General features: G+C 36.0%; 1 pseudogene across 1 annotated transcript; it reads right to left on the reverse strand.

Annotated features, from left to right (window-relative positions):
• Positions 1 to 4,523: 4,523 nt before the first annotated feature.
• Positions 4,524 to 8,064, reverse strand: LOC143537317 (serine/threonine-protein kinase D6PKL1-like; annotated as a pseudogene). Its single transcript, XR_013136033.1, has 3 exons — positions 7,994 to 8,064; positions 5,616 to 6,825; positions 4,524 to 5,537 (listed from the first exon to the last, which is right to left on the reverse strand). The product of XR_013136033.1 is annotated as a serine/threonine-protein kinase D6PKL1-like (transcript).
• Positions 8,065 to 8,273: the final 209 nt, after the last annotated feature.

Below are 8,273 nucleotides of genomic sequence, written 5' to 3' on the forward strand. Positions count from 1 at the left end.
CGCAGGTTGATTAGCTTTAACCGGTGATGATTCTTGCATTGTAAAGACCTTTAACCAATTACAATATTTGTAGTAATTCACCATTTTATTAGAACCTTTATCTTTCAATACAGTAAGTAAATTCTTCTAACTGATCAAAGTTAATTATCTTTATATTAGTCCATTAGAATCTTCATATTGGGGAGAGACTGCTGGTTACCACCGCATCTTTTATGGGCAAAAGAGACAACACCATAACAAGTATCATTAAATTCTTCACCCTCATAAATTCAAGGATTATGAAAGTGTTTGCTAATGATAACAAATGATAAGTTTTTACAAGTGTACACCATCATAATGAGATACATGAAATAATAATTTTATTTAAAACACTTACCTTTTATATTATCAAAGTTCTTAGTTATACCATTAACATTTAATTTATTAAACTACACCACAAGAACCTCCAATGTGTGAAGCTTGTTAGAATTATGTCCTTGTCTCCTTGATAGGCAAAAGAGAGAGAACTATTGCAATAATTGCAATTGGCATATTGGTGAAGAAATCTAAAGGGGTTGAGAAGGATATTGCGGATCCGAAAGATGATAGTATTGCTGCTGCAATGCATGCTAGCATGGCGTGCATGAATTGCAGAAACGAGAATGACAATTTAGATGTCATTTTGAACTCATTCATGTCATGGGATGAGCACATTGATTTGTTTACCCCCACCAACTCTACCGAGTGCATGGATTGGAGCAACAAGAATGACATGTTTGATGAGCCAATTGATTCTTTTATCCCCACCAACCCCACCGAGTGCATGGCGTGCACGGATTGGAGCAACGAGAATGACAATTTGGATGACATTTTGAACTCGTTCATGTCGTGGGATCAACACATTGATCCCCCCCAACTAACTCCATCGAGTGCATGGATTGCAGCTACAACTCCTACAAGAATGACAATTTGCATGGCGTTCATGTCATTGGATGAGCTCATCAACTCCACCGAGGGGTTCCTCTGATAATGATAACAAATGAAAAGTTTTTAGAAGTGTACACCAGTATTATGAGATACATGAAATAATATCAAAGTTCTTAGCTATACCATCAACGTTTAATTTATTGAACTACACAACAAGAACCTAGAGATGGCAAAATAACGCGAGCCCGACGGGTTTACCTGAAGCATCTAGGACAGGTATGCCCGAAGCCCGACAGGTATTGGGCCGGGTATGGGATTAGTTTTGAAATTTTTTTGCGGGTACGGGCCGGGTATGGGATTTGGTGATACCCGGCCCAAATACCCGAAACACATACCCATTTACCCGAACTATATACCCGAATTATAAACCCGAATATTTTTAAGTATTAATTTTATTTTTCTTTAACCTTTGTCTAATTTTTTTTTATTTTAGATGTATATTTTAAAAATTATTATTTATATTTATATGTTATCAACAAAATAGAAATAATTCGTATCAAACAACTTTAAAGTCATTAGTGTACTGCCTTCTATGTAACAAATGTGAAAGTTGAAATCAAAATTAACCATAAATAGAGCATTGCTATTCAGTAAACTAAATTCCAGATCTAAAATGAGCACTCAAGTCATAGAGAAATAACACTGATAGAATAATAGGTATGCATGTGATAATAAAGATATAATTGTGCAAATTGATTCAAGTATTCCCTTTAGTATAGTAGCAGCAGACAACACATAGCAGAAAAGACAGATAAGTGATATCAATTCAACTAACATTAAACCATTGCATAACCATAGATCAGAACCAAAAAAAGCTACACCTCACCACTATAGACGACTTCAATTAATCCTCAAACCAACTCGATGCAAAATATATATATGATAATTATAATGGTAAAAAAAATTCATGGAAATCATAACGGGAATTTTCTTTAACAAATTAACGGGTATATCCGATACCCGACGGGTAATTACCCGACACATACCCGACGGGTAATGGGCCGGGTATGAGAATGAATTTTACAACCGGGTATGAGCATGAGACTAGCAATACCCGCCTGAACCCGGCCCATTGTCATCCCTCCGTATGGCGAAAAAACTCGCCCTTCTATCATAAAAAGCTTAAAGGAAAAAAGATAAAAATAAGAGAAAATATTGTTTTAAATTTGAAATTTCATTTTCCAAACTTCATCGACTACAAGCAAAATGATCGTAATTATCCAGGACAAACAAAGAGGTTCATAAAATGAAATCTCAAAATTGTAAACGTTAAGATTACCATATGTGTTAAATTGCACCTGTATTTTGTGATAATCCTATGAACAGTCATCATGTTATTAACGCTTTTGAGTTCTTCACTACCCTGCATTATGAAATCGATTACAAGTGAGCCTGCTATATTCGTGAAAAATCGAAAGCTTACCAAAAAATCAAAACGGATCTCTCTCTCAATAATAAATTCACACAAGATAGCAATATTACAAGTAACGAAACAAGATCTAAAGAATGCTTACCCTGAGATGATGTTTCTTCTCCTCTACCATTGTCAACGAATCGTTACCATTTAGGGTTGTGGACGGCGATGGTGGCGGCTGTTATGCTAATAAATTGTGGAATGGTGAGTTAGGTTTACAATTGTGTATAGAGTGTTATGTGATATTTAATAGTTTAGATTGTGGGCTAATAAATAAAATATATCTTTTTTGGGCCTACACGGCAAGTCCACACTAAAATGAATACTAACATATACGAAAAGTTAATAGACGAGGAAGAGGGGCTCAATCCAATATCACAAGGGCCGCATTGAAAAATAGTTGTAATAAACAACAACACTACCTATGTAATGTCAATGTCTGAATTTTTTGTTAATGCGGTCCGTTGATCCTCCGACGACTCTGCGACAATCAAAAATGTCACTAGGGTGGTCTAATACTTGATGTTTTTTTTATGGTTTTGACCCTTAAAATTATTATCAGCTGTGTGGTTGAAGTGGAAAAAGAAACAAAAATAACTATTATTTGAAAAAAATTTCAATGAAAAGGAGGGCTGCGGCATAAGTTATTGTTAGTTTACGAGGAAGAAGAAGAAGAAACGTGGAAGAGGAGAAGGGTATTTAAGGTATTTACCTTGGTTAAAACAAACTGATTTCTAATATTGAAAACTTATTATTCTAATTCTGCTTATTAATTTGTTTCATCTCTTTAGACTTTTCGAGTAGGACAAAACTCAACTTATGATACTAATATTTACATTTCTTTTATATTATTTCTTGCTTTACAATTGATATTTATTACCAAAAAAATTGAAAAAAGTAAGAGTAAACAATTTCAAACTTTTAGCTAGGGTTGGTTGTTTCAAACATTTAAACTAGTTCGGTTTAGTTAGATTTAAAGTTTGGGATAGTTGCATTTTGAAGCGGTACATAATCAACACCAATTTGTTTTAGTTTTTAAGAAAAACATAACCGAACCATCGTTTATTATTTTAGATTGGTTACTTCAGTTTGGTTTTGTCATGTTTTTTGTTTGCGCTTTTGATAATGTTAAACTCATCCCTTGTTGTATATCAATTAGCAAAATTACAACTAAGCCGTATGCTTAAGGCTGTGCAACGGTTCAGAACCGCGAGAACCGAACCGAAACCGGAACCGAAAATGACTAAAAATTTTAACCGGAATCGGAACCTATTATAGTAAACCGGTTCGGTTCCAGAACCGGTAAAGTTGGTTCTCGCTAATCGGTTCTAGCCAGAACCGTTTCCGTTGTATATTTATCAAATATGTTGTCCAAACTTTGCAAATTACAAAATAAGTTTATATAATTGTATGTCTTCTTTCATGGTAAAATTAATATAGGTTACAACATGAATATCCGTTATATTTTTTATTAAAACTTAATTGTCAAAGTTAAATAAATCATTAGCAACGATACATCAAAGGAAGATCATATCATTTTATATTAAATTACCTTGATAGCTTAAGTCAAAATTGATCATGGTTGCTAGGTTTTGAATGCAAAGAAAGAAGATTTGAATTAAATAGTAATTGAATAGATGCGGGTTAATAAGTTACTCTATAAAAATGGTATTGGTAAATTTAGTTAAAACCATTTAATATTCCGGTTCTTCAGTTCCAAGTCTAGAACCGCCGGTTTACCCGGAACCGAACCGCGAACCGTTTAATGCAAATTCTGAGAACCGAGAACCGTAATGTAACACAGGTTAACGGTTCTGAGGCACCGATTCGGTTCCGGTTCCGCGGTTCTAACGGTTCCGAACCGTTTTTTACTCACCCCTAAGTATGCTAATGAATGTAACATCTTTTCTATTCTGACCCTCATGTCCTAAAGTTCTTTTCCGCCATTTATGGAGTTTGACCCTCATAGATTGGTTCAATAGAAGAAATGTAATGTAACACAGGTTAACGGTTCTGAGGCACCGATTCGGTTCCGGTTCCGCGGTTCTGACGGTTCCGAACCGTTTTTTACTCACCCCTAAGTATGCTAATGAATGTAACATCTTTTCTATTCTGACCCTCATGTCCTAAAGTTCTTTTCCGCCATTTATGGAGTTTGACCCTCATAGATTGGTTCAATAGAAGAAAGAAAAAACAAACAAAACAGAGAATACCAACATGGCAACATGAACTTGAAACCTAAGACGTTAACAGTACATAACTACATTTATATGGTTGCCCAAGTTGTTGTATTAAATGGCATCATGTACACTATACATAACCTAACGTACTATATTTATTCATGTGTTACAAAACATTTCTCAAATTTCTCATCTCTGTAATAACATTTTCCTCCTTTGCTAAAACAACTCAAACACCGAGTTTTCACTTCTACCAACACTCCGAACATCACACGTTCTAGGCACCTCGGGCGGCACTGCACACCGTATCAAAGCCCAATTCAACCCCTCAAAGAACGCGTGCTGCTTAATCTCTGCAGCCCCTTTCACCGAACCTAACCTATTTTCCGGCTGTTTTTGTAACAAACTTTTAATTAAATCTCTAGCTTGAAAACTAACAATCTGACTGACTGGAAACTCGAGACCCTCGGACACCACATTTGCTAACGTTTCATCATCTCCTGTACCTTTAAAAGGCGTCTTACCGTATAAAAGCTCGTATAATAATATCCCAAACGTCCACCAATCCACTGAACTCCCGTGCCCTTCACCTTTTATTATCTCGGGAGCTAGGTACTCATGGGTCCCGACAAACGAGTTGGATCGGGCACCACTGTGGCAGAGGGTTGACCGCGACAGCCAGGTCAGATTTCACCTTTGGTGCGCGCACTTTCGGAGTGAAACACGGAACTTGCCATGATGGTTGCAGACAAAACGGGTCAATGCAGCTTGACGCCGAGTCTTTACGGTGGTCAACAGATGGTGACAAAGGTTTGACCAGTGTCGGGTTTGGATCGCATCTAAGTGACAAATCAAAATCTGTTAACATTATATGACCGTCTTCTCGTACCAATATGTTTTCGGGTTTCAAGTCGCGGTATACAACACCGAGCATGTGCAAGTATTCTAACGCAAGTAGGATTTCAGCAACATAAAACCTACATTTTAATTACCAAAATATAATCATTAAACCAAACAATATAACAAAATAAAATAAATAAAACTTAAGTTATTACCTGGCTGCGGGTTCAGAAAAACATTTATTTGGCTGTTTTTGTCTAAGAACATGCAAATCGCCACCGGGACAATATTCAATAACCAAACACGAGTATTTATCACTCGTGAAATGTGAAAACAAAGTCGGGAGAAACGGGTGATCAAGCAATTGTAAAATCTCTCTTTCGGTTTGGGCCCGTGCAGCTTTTTTTCTTTACGCCCAATAACTCATTATCCAGAATCTTCAAAGCAAAAAAGCAATTCGATTCAACATGTTCAGAAAGATAAACAGTTCCGATATCTCCACCGCCAATTTTCTTGATTAACTTAAAGTTTCTTATATTTAAGTTTCCACATTGCTTCTTAGCATTATTAACAGCTTCCCATCTTAAATCTTTTGACATGTGGGGCCTAGTGATGCTACTCGTATTGCTGTCACAGCTAAAACTTGTACTGCTGCTGCATTTGCCGACACTGCTCTTTGAACTCTGTGAGAACTCGCCTTTTTCTCGTGACTTTAATTTCGCATCAGGTTTATTATTATTATTATTGTTATTAGGTTTCTTTTTAATTTCAACCAAGTCGGGCTGGATTTCGTCAACCACGGGAAGTTTTCTTCTACAGCGAGTGGATAAAGACGAAAGCTTCAGCTTTAAGTTCCTGCTTTGAACCAACTCAGTCACGGAAGTTGATGACGATCTTTCCGGAACAATGGAAACTTCCACCATATTTTGATAATTTTGTGGATGCATTTTATCATCTACTTCAATTCCTGCGGCTATCTGTGACCGTTTGACCGGTCGACCTTTTGATAACCGCTTCATGGCTGCCATTTCTGATGCTTGCGAGATGGTTAATCCTCTTAACGCCTGCTTTAAATTAACAGGCTCTGAGATTCCAATTTGTGACGACTGATACGGGCTGACTCTCATTGGTCTCTTCATGGATTTCTTGTGTTTGTCTTTAAGAGACTTTGGCAAACCCGTCGTCTTGACAGAAATCCTAACCGACTCAAAAAGACTATTGATGTCATCCTCTACAACGAATCTTTTTTGTGTTTTATCAGATTGAAAATCTGAATTTTCTTCAAGTTCAACGATTTCACCAGTGTCATATAAAGCCCCCATGTTGATAGATGTGTTTCAACTTTCAACACGCCTTTTGACTGAATATTATTAACCCATAACGGTATCAGATAGACCATTGGTCATCCTTGTTAAACTTCGTATTCTGTCATAATAAATATTTAGAATTCATAAGTACAATAATAGAAATATCGTAAACAAATAATAGAAGCACCATTTGTAAATAATATCTTTAAAACCATATCTCAAGACACAACCCTAAAGAATAATATAATATTTGTATGTATATATATATCATAAGCCTCCAAGATCTATAATCATTCTGAATGGGTCCATTGTCCGTATCACCGTACACGTTAAGATAACATAAACAATGGACCGTCAAACACAGTTCAAACACCGACATCCAACAACGTTTGATCTTTACTAAAAGTCTAAATCCGGTCTCAAATAACCACTTACGTTTCATTCATCATCGTAATTTAACATTCTCATTTCACTAGTTAGGTCTACTTAAATGGTGATCAAAATTAAAAAATGTGGGCCCCGTTTACTTTAAGCTAAAACAAATAAAAAACTGGACCATCAAGATAAACTGGCATGAAAGATGGACCTTAAACTCAAAACCAAACAGCTAGTAGTTGAGTTTTGAATTCATTTAATATTACTTAATGTTTGAATTCTACTGTTTCAACCTACAATAAACCAGATTCCACCACATAACTCCTCATGACTTCAAGAATCAACTTAAAACTGTATTTATAACTTATAAGTACCAAATCTGAACAAAAGTAATTATAATAATAATAATAATAATAATAAAAATCCTGAGAAGTTGGTCTAGTGGTAAGAGGCTTGCCCTCCCTGACGTAGGTACGATTCTCACTTGGGCCAGTTCAAAGGATATATGGGTGAAGGGACGAATCAGGGCTTTAATCCCGGCTTCGAACCCGACAAGGGGGGGGGGGAGGGTTTATGGATTCCATCCGGTTCCCGCGCATCAGGGAGTACGGTCTCACTGCTTGAACATAGCACCAAAAGGGTAGGGTTACACGTGAGATTCTTTGCCGTTCAAAATGATAATAATAATAATAATAATCAGAAAGCAGATAATCTCTACAAAATCAACAACATATTAATAAAAATAAATAAATAAATCTTAAATTAAACGAGTTTTAGCTTCATCCCCATGTAACCTAATAACACTATTAGCGAATTAAAAATCAAAAGTCATCGGATCAGAAACAAGCAAAATACAAATATGGGTATCTAATTATACACAAAAGAAACAACAACTTAAGAAGAATAATTACCATTGAGGGTGAATTGGGGAAGAAGAAACAAAAGCTAGGGTTTATGGTGGAGAGAGAGAGAGAGAGAGAGAGAGAGAGAGAGAGAGAGAGAGGTGTTGAATTAAATTTAACGGATGCAAAGCAAATCACGAGAAGTAACACTGTTCCTTTGCTCCTTCCAGTTTGGCGGATGGATGACATACATAAATGGTTTTCAACAATTTTGTTTAGTTTTATGTTATGTTTTGCTTTTACTTTTTTTAGACAAACTGATGACGGATAACGAGGTTTTCTTTTTTTG

Source organism: Bidens hawaiensis, unplaced genomic scaffold (assembly GCF_021521415.1).
Source record: "Bidens hawaiensis isolate Kalapana, Puna unplaced genomic scaffold, B.hawaiensis_p1.1 tig00011171_1, whole genome shotgun sequence".
Taxonomy (NCBI): Eukaryota; Viridiplantae; Streptophyta; class Magnoliopsida; order Asterales; family Asteraceae; genus Bidens; species Bidens hawaiensis.